Source organism: Sturnus vulgaris, unplaced genomic scaffold, assembly GCF_052056855.1.
Source record: "Sturnus vulgaris isolate bStuVul1 unplaced genomic scaffold, bStuVul1.hap1 Scaffold_195, whole genome shotgun sequence".
NCBI lineage: Eukaryota > Metazoa > Chordata > Aves > Passeriformes > Sturnidae > Sturnus > Sturnus vulgaris.
In genome coordinates this window covers 13,784,104-13,801,709 of record NW_028276170.1, presented here as the reverse complement: position 1 = coordinate 13,801,709, position 17,606 = coordinate 13,784,104, and the positions used below count along the sequence as shown (strand labels likewise).

Sequence of the window (17,606 nt, the reverse complement as noted above, 5' to 3'; positions counted from 1 at the left end):
GAATATGTATAGCCTTTTGTAAATATGTATTAGGCTGATGCAATACCCAGGTGGGCAGGGGGTAGTCTCTGCCCTCACCGATTCAGGTGGACTGGCACTGGCTCCATCCCCCTCTGATCTAGGGGGGCCAGTGCAGTCGCTGTTGTTACAGATGAGCAATGTGGTGGTTGGCTCTCACAATTAAAGGATGAACAGTGTGTGTATGTTAAGATAAGTTTTGTGGATGTATAATGATGTTATTGTAATATATCCTCCCATAGTCCTCTTTCCCCTCCCCCTTGCATTGTTGTCACGACATGGCTCAGGCAGTCGGGGCATTTGGGGAGGGCCGGCTTGTTCCTACACCTGACCTCCAGTGCAGATGTAAGAAAGGAGTCTCCAGCAATGGACGGCAGAGAAGGAGTTCAGCGACAAGACTCTGGGAGTGTGATAATTGATAAAAAATTCGTGTTAATCAAAAAAGCATTGGGGTTTGTATAAACCAGTATACTAAGCTCTGAAGTGAAGCATGGACACTAGATAAAGGAAATTATATGATAAAATCATTCTGTTTAAAATCACCTTGTTATGTTATATTATGTTACATTATGTTATGTTTTCCAAATAAGTTGTATCGGCTAACAGCTTGCAAAATCAGACTTCCCAATAGCCCTTCCTGCCTTTGTCTGATCAATGCTGCTTATCTCAAGGACCAGACTTCCAGAACTTCTCTGGTGGTTATCTACAAAGATGTTTATTCAACCACCACTGCTTATGGCAACAAAAAACCAAAAATTATTGATTTCAATGAGAACACAGTATAAAAAGAGGCTGCAAACCAAGGTTGGGTGGAGCGTGGAGTGGGCCGTGACCCCTCGTGTTCCCCAGCGCGCTGCTTGCTCTTTCTATATCAAATAAAGCAATCTAAATTTTGCTGAAAATCGAGACTTTTGTCTCTCATTTATAACAATTTGGTGCCGATACCCGGGACGTCCTTGGAGCCCTGAGAGGCACTGCGATTTCGGGGAGGCGCCCCACTGCTGTGGCCCCGGTTCGTCAGTGATTCTCGGGACCCATCGACGTCCCGCACCATAGAGACTGAGCAAGGAAAATCTCCCCGGAAGACCGCGGCAAAATCACCTGGAATTCTCGTGCACGAAGAGCCAGACAGGAGCATCGGACTGTGAGTATCTGTGTGGTTTGGTGGGGATGACTGTGTGCTTGCCTGAATGAGACGTGGCCTTTGCTGCGAAGCGAGAGTGGAGTCCTTCTATCCGCGTTTCCAGCATCCCGCGAGGGACCTGGCCGGTGACCGGACGAAGCGAGTGAGCACAAAGGGAGAGACTGCTTTTCTTGTCCTAGCCCAGGTAGAGGCTGGGTCCTTCCCATCCTAGTCCAGGCAAAGGCAGGACCCGGGAAGGGGGAAGGGGGAGGAAAAGAAAAGCAGATGGCAACACACCAGTCACGGAGGGAGAAGGGAAAAGCTGCTTTTCCCATCCCAGCCCAGGTAGAGGCGGGTTCCAGTCCATCCTGACCCAAGGAGAGGCAGCGGCTCGGGCGGAACACATCGGGGGGCACAAACACCTCAAGACAGTCCCTTGAGTGTGTTGATTTGAAAGTAAAACCAGTGAGAGACTCCAAGTCAGTAATACAATTTAATAGGAGAAAAGAGAAAAAAATAAAATACATGCAATAATATAAAAGAAACAACCACCAACACAGTCAGAAATACAACCTGACACCCTGTCAGTCAGGGTGTTGGTAGCAGTCCGTATAAATGGTGGCTGCAGTCCTCCTGGATGACAGATGTGGTTCTGTTGAAGCAGTGCTCCTGTAGAAGGTGCAGTTTTCCTCCGAAGATCCAGCAATGATGTGGAAAAAGGTCCGACTTTCCTCTGGGATCCAGTAGAAAGGTCTGCCCTCGGGTCCCAAACCCCAGTTTTTTATCTAGGTAGGAAAGGCTTGGCTCCTGCCCCTGGTTGGGGCATCTCCCAATGGGGTGATGTAATCTTATCAGTCACACAACAGGACTGAATGGCCCATTAACGGAATATATCTTCTGGAGGAAGGATGGGTTGTGAATAGATAACGATGATCATCCCCCCATCTTATCAGATGGCACATCAGCAGAGGATATCTCCCACAGAGATAAGGATCACCACCCCTCCCACATTTTAACAGATGGTGATAGAATACACATTTTTGCATTGTACCCCAGGACATAATCCACCCCTTATTCTATTACCATCTACATCACACCCAAACCAATACCCTCTTACAGATATATAATACAAAATGAAACCTTACATACAGTTCTCACTAAAAATTAGGTCTCTTTGCGGTACACAACGGGTTTCCCCATCTTTCTGCATTACCCACCAGGTGCAACCAGGTCCTTGAGCAAAAACAATCCCACGGATTGGTTTGCCTTTGCCTGTGGTGGGATTAATCCAAACAGTCTTTCCTAAAATACCTTTCATGTGTACCAATGGGACCTTGTCCCCATCCACTGTGTGCAGGGGTTCAGAGTGGGCAGGACCGGCTCGATTGATGGACCCTCGGGTGTTAACCATCCAGGTGGCTTTGGCCAAGTTCATTTCCCAATTTCTGAAGGTTCCACCACCAAGTGCTTTCAAAGTAGTCTTAAGGAGTCCATTACACCGTTCAACTTTCCCGGCAGCTGGCGCATGGTAAGGAATATGATATATCCATTCAATGCCATGTTCTTTGGCCCACGTGTTGATAAGGCCGTTCTTGAAATGGGTTCCGTTGTCTGATTCAATTCTCTCAGGGGTACCATGCCTCCAAAGGACTTGTTTTTCTAGGCCCAAGATGGTGTTCCGGGCAGTGGCATGAGGCACAGGGTAGGTCTCTAACCATCCTGTGGTTGCTTCCACCATGGTCAGTACGTAGCGTTTGCCCTGGTGGGTTTGGGGAAGGGTGATGTAGTCAATTTGCCAGGCTTCCCCATACCTGTACTTTGACCATCGTCCACCGTACCACAGAGGCTTTACCCGCTTGGCCTGTTTGATTGCGGCACAGGTCTCGCAGTCGTGAATGACCTGTGAGATACTGTCCATGGTAAGGTCCACCCCTCGGTCACGGGCCCATCGGTACGTCGCATCTCTCCCCTGATGACCAGAGGCATCATGGGCCCAACGAGCTAGGAATGATTCTCCCTTGTGCTGCCAGTCTAGATCCACCTGTGATACTTTCACTTTGGCAGCTCGGTCCACCTGCTCGTTGTTGTGATGTTCTTCATTAGCCCGGCTTGTGGGTACATGTGCATCCACGTGTCGAACCTTTATGGTCAATTTCTCTACTCGGGCAGCAATGTCCTGCCAAATCTCAGCTGCCCATATGGGTTTCCCTCTGCGTTGCCAGTTGGCCTTTTTCCAGCGATCCAGCCAGCCCCACAGAGCATTAGCTACTATCCATGAGTCAGTGCAGAGATAGAGCCTTGGCCACTTCTCTCGTTCAGCAATATCCAAAGCCAACTGGATAGCTTTTAGCTCTGCGACCTGACTCGATCCACCTTGTCCCTCGGTAGCTTGTGCAACTTGTCGTGTGGGGCTCCATACTGCAGCTTTCCATTTCTGGTTAGTGCCTACAATTCGGCAGGAACCATCAGTGAAGAGGGCATATCGTTTTTCAGTCTCTGGTAGCTCATTATATGGTGGGGCTTCCTCAGCACGTGCCACTTGCTCCTCTTCTTCTTCAGAAGACAATCCAAAAGTCTCACTTTCAGGCCAGTTTGTAATTATTTCCAGAATCCCAGGGCGATTTGGATTCCCAATATGGGCGCGCTGAGTGATGAGGGCAATCCACTTGCTCCATGTGGTGTCAGTGGCATGATGTGTGGAAGGCACCTTTCCCTTGAACATCCAGCCCAGCACTGGTAGTCGGGGTGCCAGGAGGAGTTGTGTTTCTGTGCCAATCACCTCTGAGGCAGCTTGAACTCCTTCATAGGCGGCCAAGATCTCCTTCTCTGTGGGAGTGTAGTTGGCTTCAGATCCTTTGTAGCTTCTGCTCCAGAATCCCAGTGGTCGACCCCGAGTCTCACCAGGCACCTTCTGCCACAGGCTCCAAGACAAACCATGGTTCCCGGCTGCAGAGTAGAGCACGTTCTTCACATCTGGTCCCGTCCTGACTGGGCCAAGGGCTACTGTATGAGCAATCTCTTGCTTGATCTGGGCGAAGGCTTGCTGCTGCTCAGGGCCCCAGTGGAAATCATTCTTCTTGCGGGTAACCAGGTAGAGAGGGCTCACAATCTGACTGTACTCAGGAATGTGCATTCTCCAAAAGCCTATGGCACCTAGGAAGCTTGTGTTTCCTTCTTGTTGGTAGGTGGAGACATAGCAGTGATCTTATTAATTACCTCTGTTGGGATCTGACGACGTCCATCTTGCCACTTGACTCCTAGAAACTGAATTTCCTGAGCTGGTCCCTTAACTTTACTTCGCTTAATGGCAAAACCAGCTTTCAGCAGAATCTGGATAATCTTCTCTCCTTTCTCGAAGACTTCCCCTGCTGTGCTGCCCCATACAATGATGTCATCGATATACTGTAGATGTTCGGGGGCCTCACCCTTCTCCAGTGCAGCCTGGATCAGCCCATGACAGATGGTGGGACTGTGCTTCCACCCCTGGGGCAGACGATTCCAGGTGTACTGCACACCCCTCCAGGTGAAAGCAAACTGAGGCCTGCATTCTGCTGCCAGAGGAATGGAGAAAAATGCATTGGCGATATCGATAGTGGTGTACCACTTTGCTGCCTTGGACTCCAGTTCGTACTGCAGTTCCAGCATGTCTGGCACAGCAGCGCTCAGCGGTGGAGTCACCTCATTCAATGCACGATAGTCTACAGTCAGTCTCCATTCTCCTTCAGATTTATGCACAGGCCAGATGGGGCTGTTGAAGGGTGAGTGGGTTTTGCTGACCACCCCTTGGCTCTCCAGTTTACGGATCATTTCATGGATGGGAATCACTGAGTCTCTGTCAGTACGGTATTGCCGGCGGTGTACTGTTGTTCTGGCAATTGGTACCTGTTGCCCTTCAACTCTCAGTAGTCCCACAGCAGAGGGGTCATCTGCAAGACCAGGCAAGGTGCTCAGTTTTCTAATGCCGTCTGTCTCTACAGCAGCTATCCCGAAAGCCCAGCGATATCCTTTTGGGTCTTTGAAGTATCCATTTCTAAGATAGTCTATGCCAAGGATGCATGGGGCCTCTGGGCCAGTCACGATGGGGTGTTTCTGCCACCTGTTCCCAGTTAAACTCACTTCGGCCTCCACTACAGTCAGCTGCTGGGATCCTCCTGTTACCCCAGAAATAGAGATGGATTCTTCTCCTACATACTTTGATGGCATCAGAGTACACTGGGCGCCGGTGTCAACCAAAGCCTTATGTTTTTGTGGGTCGGATGTGCCAGGCCATCGGATCCACACAGTCCAATAGATCCGATTATCCCTCTCCTCTACCTGGCTAGAGGCAGGGCTTCTCTATTCCTGATCCTGGTACACGTTGCTCTCTCCCTGTAAATAGGTTCTTGAGGTTCCTTCAAGAGGATCAGTCATATCATCATTCTGATACTGTCTGGAGTTCTGTACACGAGAGACTGGAGCAGCATTGACTCTAGATGAACTTCTTGGGGTAGGTGTCTCTCTTTTCAGCTCACGTATCCGGGCTGCTAAGGAGGAGGTGGGTTTTCCATCCCACTTCCTCATGTCTTCTCCATGCTCCTGAAGGAAAAACCAGAGGTTACCTCGTGGAGTGTGTCCTCTCTCCCTGCCTGAGGAACGCCGGCTCCTAATGGCAGAAACTCTTGTTGGTTCAGGAGAGATCTGGTAGTTGTTTTCCTTAAGTTCTTTTTTTAGTTTCTGATGGCCCTCTTCAATCAGGCTTCGGACTTGCTCCACCAGCCGTGTTTCCACGGATGAGACATGGGTACAAAATGGGGCTGTGACAGTGTCCTCATAAATTCTTAGTTTATTGGCCAAGACGCCTACCATGTCCTCACCTTCCCTCCACTGCAGCGTTGCCAGGTAACGGGAATACATCTCTGGTCCAAGTCATGCAAATCTCAACCACATCTGTGACGTGCACCGGACACAGTCTGGGCTCTTAGGAAATCTCTCATCTTCTGAGAAAATGATCTCCAGCACAGCCAATTCCCTCAGGCATCATATACCTTGTTCTATTGTGCTCCATTTTCCTTGGTGCACCTGAAGATCTTCTTTACAAAGGTATCTGTCCTTCACACTTGTCAGCAGTCGCCGCCAGAGGCTGAGAGTTTCTTGGGTTCTCCCAATCCCCTGGTCAATGACCACATCCCGGGACAGAGATCCCAGTTGCCTGGCCTCACATCCATCCAGAATGGTGTCATTGGCTGCAGCGTCCCAGATGCGGAGCAGCCAGGTCAAGATGGACTCATTTGTCTGGCGGGTGAATTCCCTCCGCAGGTCACGCAGCTCACCCAGGGATAGAGAGCGAGTGATGATTTCTGGCTCTGTCACTTCTGCTGGGTGCGAAGGTCCTGCCACGTCCTCGTCAGTCACTATGCGAACTGATTTGCTCTTTGATTTCTTCTTCTGAACGGGCGCAACTGCTACTGGTCTAGGCTGTTCTGGCTCAGTGATGGTTTGTGTGGAGATGCTGATGGTGCTTCTGTCTTTTTTCTCCTCTGTGGCAGACTGCATAGACACGGACACTGTTGCTTTGCTTTGGCTTTTTCCTCCTCTGTGGCAGTCTGCATAGACACGGGCACTGTTGCTTTTTGTTTGGTTCTTCTCCTCTTTGTGACATTCTGTGCAGTCGTGGACGAAGTTGATTTGTTTCTTTTTTCCTCTTCCTCAAGAATACGCATCAATACGCCATGTAGTGTTCTGTTTCTAAGCATGTTGTAGGCTGTAAAGGCTGTGCAGAGGAGACAAAGCAGAACTAACAACAATATTATGCTGTCCTTAGCATCCAGCGGGAACTCAACATTTCCAAAAACTACTGTATCAGGCCGGAAAGATTGGAAAAAATCATCCTTTACCCCTCCCCCCAAGGGCTGGGTGTGATTGTTAAAACCCCAGATGTAGCAACCTAGACTAGGACAAGCAAACAAAGTCGAGTATATATTCCGGATTATGTTCATTGCCTCAGAGGTTATCATGCAGTAGACATAATAGGCCAGTAAAGCAATTTTTATACCATATCCTGGTCTACACAGGAGCATTACAGCTGGCAGATAGTTCCCCATGTGTGGAAAAATATAGAGAGCAAGATATAAAACCCATGTAAGCATGTTGAGAATCATGGTGAAAACAAAATTGTAATACTGACTTTCCTCAGTACCCTTCGTGCCCCACGTTGGGCGCCAATTAATGTGTTGGTTTGAAAGTAAAACCAGTGAGAGACTCCAAGTCAGTAATACAATTTAATAGGAGAAAAGAGAAAAAAATAAAATACATGCAATAATATAAAAGAAACAACCACCAACACAGTCAGAAATACAACCTGACACCCTGTCAGTCAGGGTGTTGGTAGCAGTCCGTATAAATGGTGGCTGCAGTCCTCCTGGATGACAGATGTGGTTCTGTTGAAGCAGTGCTCCTGTAGAAGGTGCAGTTTTCCTCCGAAGATCCAGCAATGATGTGGAAAAAGGTCCGACTTTCCTCTGGGATCCAGTAGAAAGGTCTGCCCTCGGGTCCCAAACCCCAGTTTTTTATCTAGGTAGGAAAGGCTTGGCTCCTGCCCCTGGTTGGGGCATCTCCCAATGGGGTGATGTAATCTTATCAGTCACACAATAGGACTTAATGGCCCATTAACGGAATATATCTTCTGGAGGAAGGATGGGTTGTGAATAGATAACGATGATCATCCCCCCATCTTATCAGATGGCACATCAGCAGAGGATATCTCCCACAGAGATAAGGATCACCACCCCTCCCACATTTTAACAGATGGTGATAGAATACACATTTTTGCATTGTACCCCAGGACATGGTGACACCTGGCCACCATTGCCCGTGAGCACCGGGCCATGGCCCAGCACCTGCGTGACCATGCCCAGTGGGTGGCGAAGGCCAGGGCCAGTGCCGAGGCCACTGCGGCCACCAGCAAGGTCATCACAATGTCCAGGGGTGGCTGGACACGGTGACATGGCACCTGGGGTACTTGGTGAATGCTGTTAACCAGGACTTGGTGGTGACATGTAGGGGACACGGCGACAGGGGTTCCCCAGAGCTGGCCGGGCCCTCGGGGACATCGTGGTGGCCTTGGGGACATTGGTGGAGGGACACAAGGAGGTGATGCGAAAGCTGGAGGTGGCCGGGGATGCAGGCACAGGGTGGGGACATGGAAGTGGCACTGTCACCCCGAGGGACACTGGGAACCTTGGTGCCTTTGCCTTGGGGACATCGGGGCCACCCTGAGGTCGCCTGTCCTGTTTTGGGTCACTACGATGTCCCTGCAGTGTCCCCACGTGACCGCAGTTTGTCCCCCTGAATCGTTAAAAACCGGAATACTCACGGACAAAGGCGCTGTAACTAATTAAAGTTACAAAGTGGTGTGTTTATTCACCGGCACGGGAGTCACCTCCCAAAGGCGTGACCGCCCCGAACAAGGTTCTTCGCCCTCTATTTATTGCCCAAGATCTTACATACAATACATGTGCATAACCCCAGCACCTCCCATCCCCACCCCATATTAAAATGAGCCCATTCGTCCTTCACGCGTGCGCAGTTCTTCTCTTGAATTGGGTCGGTGGTCTCGAAATGGGTCAGTGGTCTCAATGGATGAAGTCAGGAGAGTCTTCATCAGGTCTCAGTGACCCTCTGGAACAATCCAAGGCCTCGTGCTTTGTGATTAACGGTTTATTATTTTATGTTCTTCTATACATAAATTCATAATAGCAGATAATTATACCAATTAGCTCTTGCCTAAGCATCCAGTAATTGTTAACTTAGCATTTACCTACCCAACTTACATCTTGGTGATGGGAACTACTTTTATCCTTAGCAAAAATCTTAACTTTTTAAAATCATCATTCATCCCCCACTCCTTCTTCAAATTTAGTAAATTATTTTACTAATAACAATGCTTTGTTTACTTTTCATGCTCTAGCAGTTCTGGTAGGAAAAGCTTCTGGCCACCCTGTAAAGGCATCTGTTAATAACAACAGGTATCAGTACCCCCCTCTCCTGGGTAGTTCTGAAAAATCTATTTGCCATTGCTGCCCAGGTCTATAGAATTTTTCTAATTTGTGTAGGCTTTGGTTTGGGTTTATTTTTAGGATTACTTTGGAGGCAAGGCTACATTGGCGAGTCGCCTGAATTACTGCGCTTTGTAAGTTTCTGGCGATGATTCAATTTTTCAAATAATTGCACAGAGCATCAATTCCCCAATGTGTTTTCTCATGTTCCTTTTTCACTAATAACTATAACATGTAAGAGGGGATCACAAGCCTTCCTTTTCCTCTGGAATAGCCCACCCCTCCTGATTATAACTTTCATTTTTTTCCCTAATGAGCTTTTTGTCCCTTTTATTGTATCTTGGCTTACCTTCAATAGAGATATGCCCATCTGGAATTAAAGCTGCCTCAATTGTTTTAATAATTACCTCACCTTTAGCTGCTTCTCTTGCCTTTCTGTCCGCCAGCTCATTTCCTTCTTCCAGTTCAGAGCTCACTTTTTGGTGTGCCTTGATGTGCATTATAGCTACCTTTTCAGGTAACTGAACTACATCTCATAGTTTTAGTACTTCTTGTGTGTGTTTAATATTTTCCTTGTGAGTTCAGCAGTCCTCTTTCTTTCTAAATAGCTCCGTGTGCATGAACCACCCCAAATGCACACCTTGAGTCTGTATAAATGTTAATTTATTTTCCTTTCACCAGCTCTAAGGCCTGGGTTAAGGTGATTATTTCAGCTTTTTGTGCAGGTGTTTGTTGGCAATGTTCCAGACTCTATTACCTCCCTGTTTGTGGTAACTGCATACCCAGCGTGTCTTTTTCCACTGATGATGTAGCTGCTCCCATCAGTGAACCAGGTCTCAGCGTCCTCGAGAGGGGTGTCCTGCAGATCCGGGTGAGTGCAGTAGGTGTCTGCAATGGTCTCCAGGCAGTCATGGATCACTGGTTCTCCCATACTCCTGCTAAGGAAAGAAGCTGGGTTCACAAGGTTAGTTACCACAATTCCAATATCATCTTGTTCTACCAGTATGGCCTGGTACTTCAGGAATCTCTGTGGGGAAAGCCAATGCCTCCCTTTCACCTCCAGGACTGCAGACACTGTGTGGGATACTAACAAAGTCATCTTCTGGCCCAGGGTGAATTTGTGTGACTCTTGGGTGTTCAGTGCTACTGCAGCAACAGCTCTGAGGCACCCTGGCCACCCCTTGGCTGCCGTGTCCTGCTGTTTGCAGAGGTAGGAGACTGCCCTCCAGTACAGGCCCAGGTCCTGTGCTGGTATTCCCAGAGCAATCCCTTGTTTTCATGAGCAAACAGAAAGAATGGTTTACTCACGTCTGGAAGTCCCAGGGCTGGAGCTGACATGAGTCCCTTTAGCTGGTCAGAGGCTCGTGATGCTTCTGTTGTCCCCTGAAGATCCCTGCTCCCTTCCCTGATTAAGGCATACAGGGGTTTAACTAACAGTCCATAGTTATAAATCCACAGTCTGCACCACCCTGTCATGCCTAGAAAGGTTCTCAGTTCTTTCACTGTCTGGGGTTTCAGGGTTTGGCATATTGCTTCCTTATGGTCTTGCCCCAAGGCCCTTTTTCCTGCACTCACTTCATAGCCCAGGTAAATAAGTGTCTGCTTCACCATCTGGGCTTTCTTTTGGGATACCTGATACCCCTGCAGGCCCAAAAAGTTTAGGAGGCTTACTGTGCAATCCACACGTGCCTGCTGGGTCAGGGTGGCTATTGAGAGCTCATCCACGTACTGGATGACACATACATCCAGTATGCTTCACATACTGAAGCAGCTGTCCTTCTCCTGGTGGGGATTCCCAAGACTCCAAATCCATTGCCAGCTGCTCTCCAAATATGGTGGGGGAGTTCTTGAACCCCTGGGGTGGTACACACCATGTGAGCTGAGTTTTATGTCCAGTTTTGGAATTCTCCAATTCAAATGCAAAAATTTTCTGGCAGGCTTTGTGGAGAGGGAGGCAAAAGAAAGCATCCTTCAAATCTAAAAGGATAAACCAGGTTAGTTCAGGTGTTAAATGAGTTAACAAGGTGTAAGCGTTGGCAACCACTGGATATAAATCTTTTCTTATTAACAGCCCTTAAATCTTGTACTAACCTATATGATCCATCAGTCTTTTTCATGGGCAAAATAGGAGTATTAAAATCAGATTGACATCTTTTAATACTCTTATTTGCAAAAAGTTCTCAATGATTAGGCTGATCCCTTCTCTGTATTCCTTTTTCAAAGGACATTGTTTGACCCTTACTGATGGTTTTCCCTCTTTGAGCCTGATTTGCACTGGTAAAGCATTCTTTGCCCTCCCTGGTATTTTAGAGGCCCACACTCCAGGGAACACCTGATCCGTTATTTTCTTAATAAATTCCTTCTTCATTTTCAGCTTCAATTTCTCTGGTTACTAGCATTAAGTTTAACAACTCCATGTATTGTTGATCTTTTACCTCCAAACTAATTTTCCCATCTTTAAATATTTTTACTTCCAACTGCTCTAGCAGATCCCTGCCCTAAAGTGCAGATGGAGCTTTAGGCAAGTACAAAAATCAATGAATTCCCCCTCTAGGGTAGGGCCCTCTGGTCCCCTTCAATCCTCCTTTACCTGAGCCACCACCCCTTTTTCGGTCACCTTTTCTCTGTTTGTCACCCCTTCTTAGTTCTAGACACTGTTTTTTCCAGTGTCCAAATTTCTAGCAAAATGTTTTTTTCCTGGTCGAGGTGGTCCTTGTTTTGGGGCATCTTGCTCATGTTTCCCTTTTACATTTTCCTGTATTATTGATATTTATTTCTTCGTGCGTGGTTTACACCCCTGTTCCTGATTGCTGAAAACTCTCCACGCCTTGTCCAGCAAAGTCTCTAAGCCCCAGCTCGTTGGGCCCCAGATCTTCTGGAGCCTGATGTCACTTGTAGATTGCCCTAAAAACAAGTTTACCAACTGTTGTGTTCTGTCAGCGGATTCAGGATCCAGGGTGGTGTGTCAGTGCATTGCCTCTCACAACTGGTCTAGAAATTCAGAAGGGACCCTGTTTAATAGCATACAGGGCTGACCAGTTCATGGTTCTAGGAATTGCTCTCTCCAGCCCCTTCACTATCAATTCCTGGTATTTTGTTAGCTGTGCTGATTCCTCTGGCCTATTAGGGTTCCAGCCTGGATCCTGAAGGGGAAATAAATCCTTAACATCCTCCTGTGTTGTTCTGCAATCATCCTCGGCCAGATCTTTAGCCACCTTCAAAGCCAACTGCTTCTCTGAGTCTGTTAGAGAATCAAGCAGTAGCTGGAGGTCAGTCCAACCAGGCCTGTGCTGTCTAACCATAAACTTCATTCTCTTAGCACCACCCATTGGATCGCTCTGATAACTCTTAGCAATCTTTTCCCAGGAATCCAGATCCAATGCAGAAAAGGGAACTTTAACTGGCACTGTTGTTCCCTCAGAGGTTACTCTCTCCTTCAGAGGAGCCTCTCTAATTTGTTTTCAGGTCCTTGATGCTGTGGGACCCTGTGGGGAGGGCCCTTCCTCCTCACTGTCACTGGGGTGACGGTGGGTACAGTCAGGTTGGCTCTCATGCTTTGGGAGTTGGGGGGAAATCCCGCTTTAATTCCTGTTCTCCCGAGGGAAGGTGATGCAGGGGATGAAGTGGGGATAGAGGCTGGAGTTGATGGCTACTCTGAATCTACTTTCTCTATCACCCCTCCCCTTTCCTGCCTTTTAGAGGGTGTTTTAAGCAATTCTTCTGTTTCTTTTTCCTGAGCTTCCGTAGTATATTCCTTGTCAGGATGTGTGCATCTTTGATTTATTGAACACTTACTGCAACATCTCCTGGATTTTCCCCTGTTAGCTTTATTATCTTTTTCCAGAGCCAACACTGAAGGGTCAGATGGTGGCCTAATCCCACAATCCCTTTGCCACTTGTAGTGATTCCAAAGGGTGGAAAACTTCAGGATAATAACCTCCTGCAATTTTTGTTCACGCCTAAGTAAAAGCATTAGCTGTAACAAAGTTTCATAGTCAGGCATCCCGGCTGGTGGCCATTTCACCCCTCCTCAAGTCTATAAAGTGGCCACCACTGCGGGCACAGCTTAACAAACTCTCTCTTGGTTTCTGTACCACCATGGCCCACCAGCTCTTTCCAACGTGTCAAAATACATCCCAAGGGGCTGTCTTTAGGAATCTCTCTGCTCTCACTCGCCCCCGTGCTCAGAGTTCCTCCTCTCTCAACGCCTTTTAATCTTGTCCCAACTCCGAAGCTTCACCTGGTGATAATCAGGTACAAAGGTACACTGAGCACACTCACCCCTAAGGATCTGTGCTGGTTTCTGTGGGGTTCCTGAAATCCCGTTTTCTAACAGCTCAAATATTCTATTGCTACCGTGTGCCTCCTGACCAGTGACCAATAAAATCCATATAACTATCTGGGTAGCCTTTTATTCCTTTCTGTGACAAAGATCGCAAATTCCATTTCTAGGCATCCTCCACTTGTGTACTTGCCAGACCCACAGTTCTCGACAAATTACACAACGAAACACAACCCACGGGTTACAGTCACAGCTCCCCCTTGGACAGGGAAGTTCCTTTGGCCTGGGATCCCCCTCCCCGAACCTTCTATTCCTAGGCATATAATTTTACCAGCAGGAGAGAAAGGGAATAAATAAAAGCAACTGAAGGAAAAGGGTTAACAGTGAAAGCAGCGAACCAAATCACTTAAGCTCTGCAATTATATAATCTTTGACACAAGATGGCTGTGTTGCCTAAAGAATGAAACCTTTCCACACAAAATGGCGATATCTTTCTAAAATACTCACAATGCGTACTACACAACTAAAAAAAAAAAGTTCCTTTTTATTCACCTCTAAAGGAATTAATGTATCACAACCAAACACTTCCAAACACTTCAATCACAACGCTTTTACAAAATGGCAAAATTCAAAACAAAAATTCGTTTTCTCCCCCTTCAAATTTCTGATCACAGTTCGCTGGCAAACCAAACCTCTCTCGTTGTACCTTGGGCTGAATATTCACAAAGCCACGCCGAAAATCCGGCAAACTTCGGCCAAGGCACAATTCCTCTGCGGGGGGAGGGTAGCTCTGAACTCACGTCGCTGCCTCTCCCCTCCGCACCTAGGGACCAACAACAATTGTCAGAATAGTGCCCCACACACTGGTGATTTTGAAGCCTCACAAACAACTAACTATATTTTCTCGCAGTTAAAACAGCCACAATTAAAACTTCGGGGTTGAACGGAAACCGAGAAATGTTGCTGTCCTAGGGTGATGTTATGGTGTTTCTATCTCCAATCGTGTGTCCTGATTATGTTTGGTATTATGTCCTGTGCTTCCAGGACTGAGTCTGAGAGTGAAGCTTTGTTTTGTCTTGTTATCAGCCGGCTCACCTCCCCCATGGTCTATGTTTAGGAGAGGTTTTAGCTCGGCTTGCTTGCTTGCTTGCTTGCTTGCTTGCTTGCCTGCTTGCTTGCCTGCTTGCTCGCTTCTGCCTTTTTCTTTCCTTCGCTTTGCCCTTGCTTTCTGCTTATTAGTTAGTTCAGCTAGGCAGTCCAACTTTTTCCCTGGACTGTTTTCTCTTCCACCCCGTCCCCTCCCTCTCCTGGATACCATCTGAACGGACGGGGACCTGGGAACCCCAAGAAACACCGGGAGGCTACACTTTGTCACCTGCAGCAGTCATCCCCAGCGCCAGAGACTGATAACTGAGCGACCACTCGCCAGAGAGACTGAGTTTGTCATCCCTTCAGAACGGTGAAAGAGTTTTTTTGTCAGCTGGTGTTGTCTTTTTTTCCCTGTGCTGGGGAGTGTCTTGCTTGTTAAATAAACAGGTTTTTTTTCTCCCACTCTTCTCCGAGGAAATTCTTCCCGAACCCGGTGGGGTGGGGGGGGAGGAGTCGTGGGGTTTGCTGTCTGGGGGCTCCTTCTGGAGGTTTTCCCCCAAATTTGCCCAAAACCAGGACAAATAAATTGGCGCCCAACTCGAGGCTCGAGAAAGTGGGAAAAAAACCCTGTTCTAATAATAATAATTTGGTTCAAATTCTTTTGTGTTGGTATAGAGCAGTTATTGGCTATGTTGTTGGAATTCATGTCTTTTGGGGTGGAGGCCTGCATGGGATTATGGTCCCTAGGGTTTTTTGAAGTCTTAATACCTTTGTGGTCCCTGGGTTTATTTGCTTATCCAGAAATAGCTCCGGTATTGTCCCTAATGCGTAGTTTCTGTAGCAGAGGGGCATTGACCAAAATATCCATCGGGCTGGGCTTGGTTTTAATGGCCTGCAGGAGATTTATAAAGGTGCTGGAATCTGTTCCAGGAATGTATGGTTCTTGGTTGTGGTTGTGCACTCAGTTTGTTAGAGGAGAAGCAGGGGATGAGGCTTTTCAGCCTTTGTTCTCCTTCTTCTCCTCTGAATTTGTTACATCCTTATTAGAGAATGTTCAGTTCCCCCTGAGTGTTAAAGAGACCATCTTTCTGGTGTTTAATATAGTAAGCTTTCTCTATACAGTCTGCAGTTTCTCTAGAATGAGAGCTGAGATTTCTAGAGGGGCTGAGACCCTTGACCCCAGAGTAGAGCCAGGCGTGAGGAATCCTGAATGGTGTGGGAAATGGGAGGATATGGGCCAAATCTTAAAGGAATTTTCTGACCCTACATCCTGGGATTTTCCATGTGAACAAATTCAGAACCCAGCTGAGGTAGCAAAGTACCTGAAAGAAAAGTGCCATGGTAATTCTAAGGAGAAGAAGATCATTGCAGTGAGCTGGGCCCTGGCATATGCTTACCGTACCCTGCTAGATACTGTAGGGCAGCAGACAGAGGAAGGGGGACAGGCAGATAAATCAGCCACTATCCCAGTCACTCAGGCTGCAGCCAACACCCCAGGCTCGAGGCCAACAACTACACCAGACAGTGAGCCTAAGCCAGCAGCTAAACCTGTCAGTAAGCCTCAACCAATGGCTGTTGCTACCAGCACGAGAAGTGGAAAGTGCACAGACAAGACTGATCGACCAGTGGATGATGATGATGATGATGCAGGAGAAGGACCCTCGACGCCTCCTGACATAAAACCAGGAGTCAAAGCAACTGGTAAAAGATCAGAGGCCAATATTGAGTCTTTTTCCCTAAAGGACCTCCGTGGCCTAAGAAAGGATTACACCCGACGACCTGATGAGTCTATAATTAGTTGGTTGGTCCGTCTTTGGGATGCTGCAGGCGAGGCTACAATTCTGGATGGCACTGAAGCCAGGCATTTGGGATCCCTGTCACATGATCCTGTCATCGACCAAGGAATGATGAGAGGGCCTAACCCTCACAGCCTCTGGGCACGGGTCCTGGACAGTGTAGCACAAAGATACCTGTGTGCAGATGATCTTTATATGCAGCAGACCCACTGGAAGACGATAGAACAAGGGATCCAACGCCTGAGAGAAATGGCAGTGGCAGAGATTATCTTCTCAGATGACATAACAACTAGGAATCCGGACTTGGTACCATGTACATCTGTGATGTGGCGAAAACTTGTACGACTTGGGCCCCATGAATACGCTTCTGCTTTGGCAATAATGAAGCGGGACGAGAGGGATGAGACCGTGCTTGATATGGCAAAGAAGCTCCGAGCATATGCAGATGCTGTGCATGGCCCAACACATGCCAGAATTGCAGCTGTGGAAACACGTCTGCAGAAATTAGAAGACAAGATAGAGGAGAATCATAAAAGACTCAGGGAGGAGATTAAAGAGGACCTTCTCCAAATCTCAGCAGTACAAATTAGAGGCCCTGGTATCCAACGCAGACGTTCCCCTGATGGGGAGAGGAGGTACACCCCACGAGCTGAGCTGTGGTTCTTCCTACGTGATTGCGGAGAAAACATGAGGAGATGGGATGGAAAATCTACTGCTGCTCTGGCACAACGGGTGCGTGAATTGAAGGAAGGCAAGACCCAAAGAGGAAGTTCCACCAAAAGGAGAGCAGCTCCAGTTGCCCGTAGCCAAGCTGCCAAGTATGATGATGATGATATATCTGATCCCCTTGAAGGAACCTCTAAGACATATGCCCAAGGAAAGAAGGATAAACAGGCTTAGAGGGGCCCTGCCTCTAGCCAGGGAGAGGCGAGGGAAAATCGTGTCTTCTGGACTGTGTGGATTCGTTGGCCTGGCACATCGGAACCACAAAAGTATAAAGCTTTGGTTGATACTGGTGCCCAATGCACATTAGTCCCATCAAGATATGTGGGGGCAGAATCTGTTTCTATTGCTGGTGTGACAGGTGGATCACAGGACTTTACCTTGGTGGAAGCTGATGTGAGCTTGACTGGACATGAATGGAAAAAACATCCTATTGTGACTGGCCCAGAGGCCCCATGCATTTTGGGCATAGATTACCTCCGAAGGGGGTATTTTAAAGATCCAAAAGGATTCAGGTGGGCATTTGGGATAGCAACTGTGGT

The 17,606-nt window shown here is 47.8% G+C and overlaps 1 pseudogene; it reads right to left on the bottom strand.

Moving 5' to 3' along the window:
• LOC148218112 (uncharacterized) overlaps nucleotides 1–17,606 on the bottom strand; it is a 135,543-nt pseudogene that overhangs the window by 79,312 nt on the left and 38,625 nt on the right.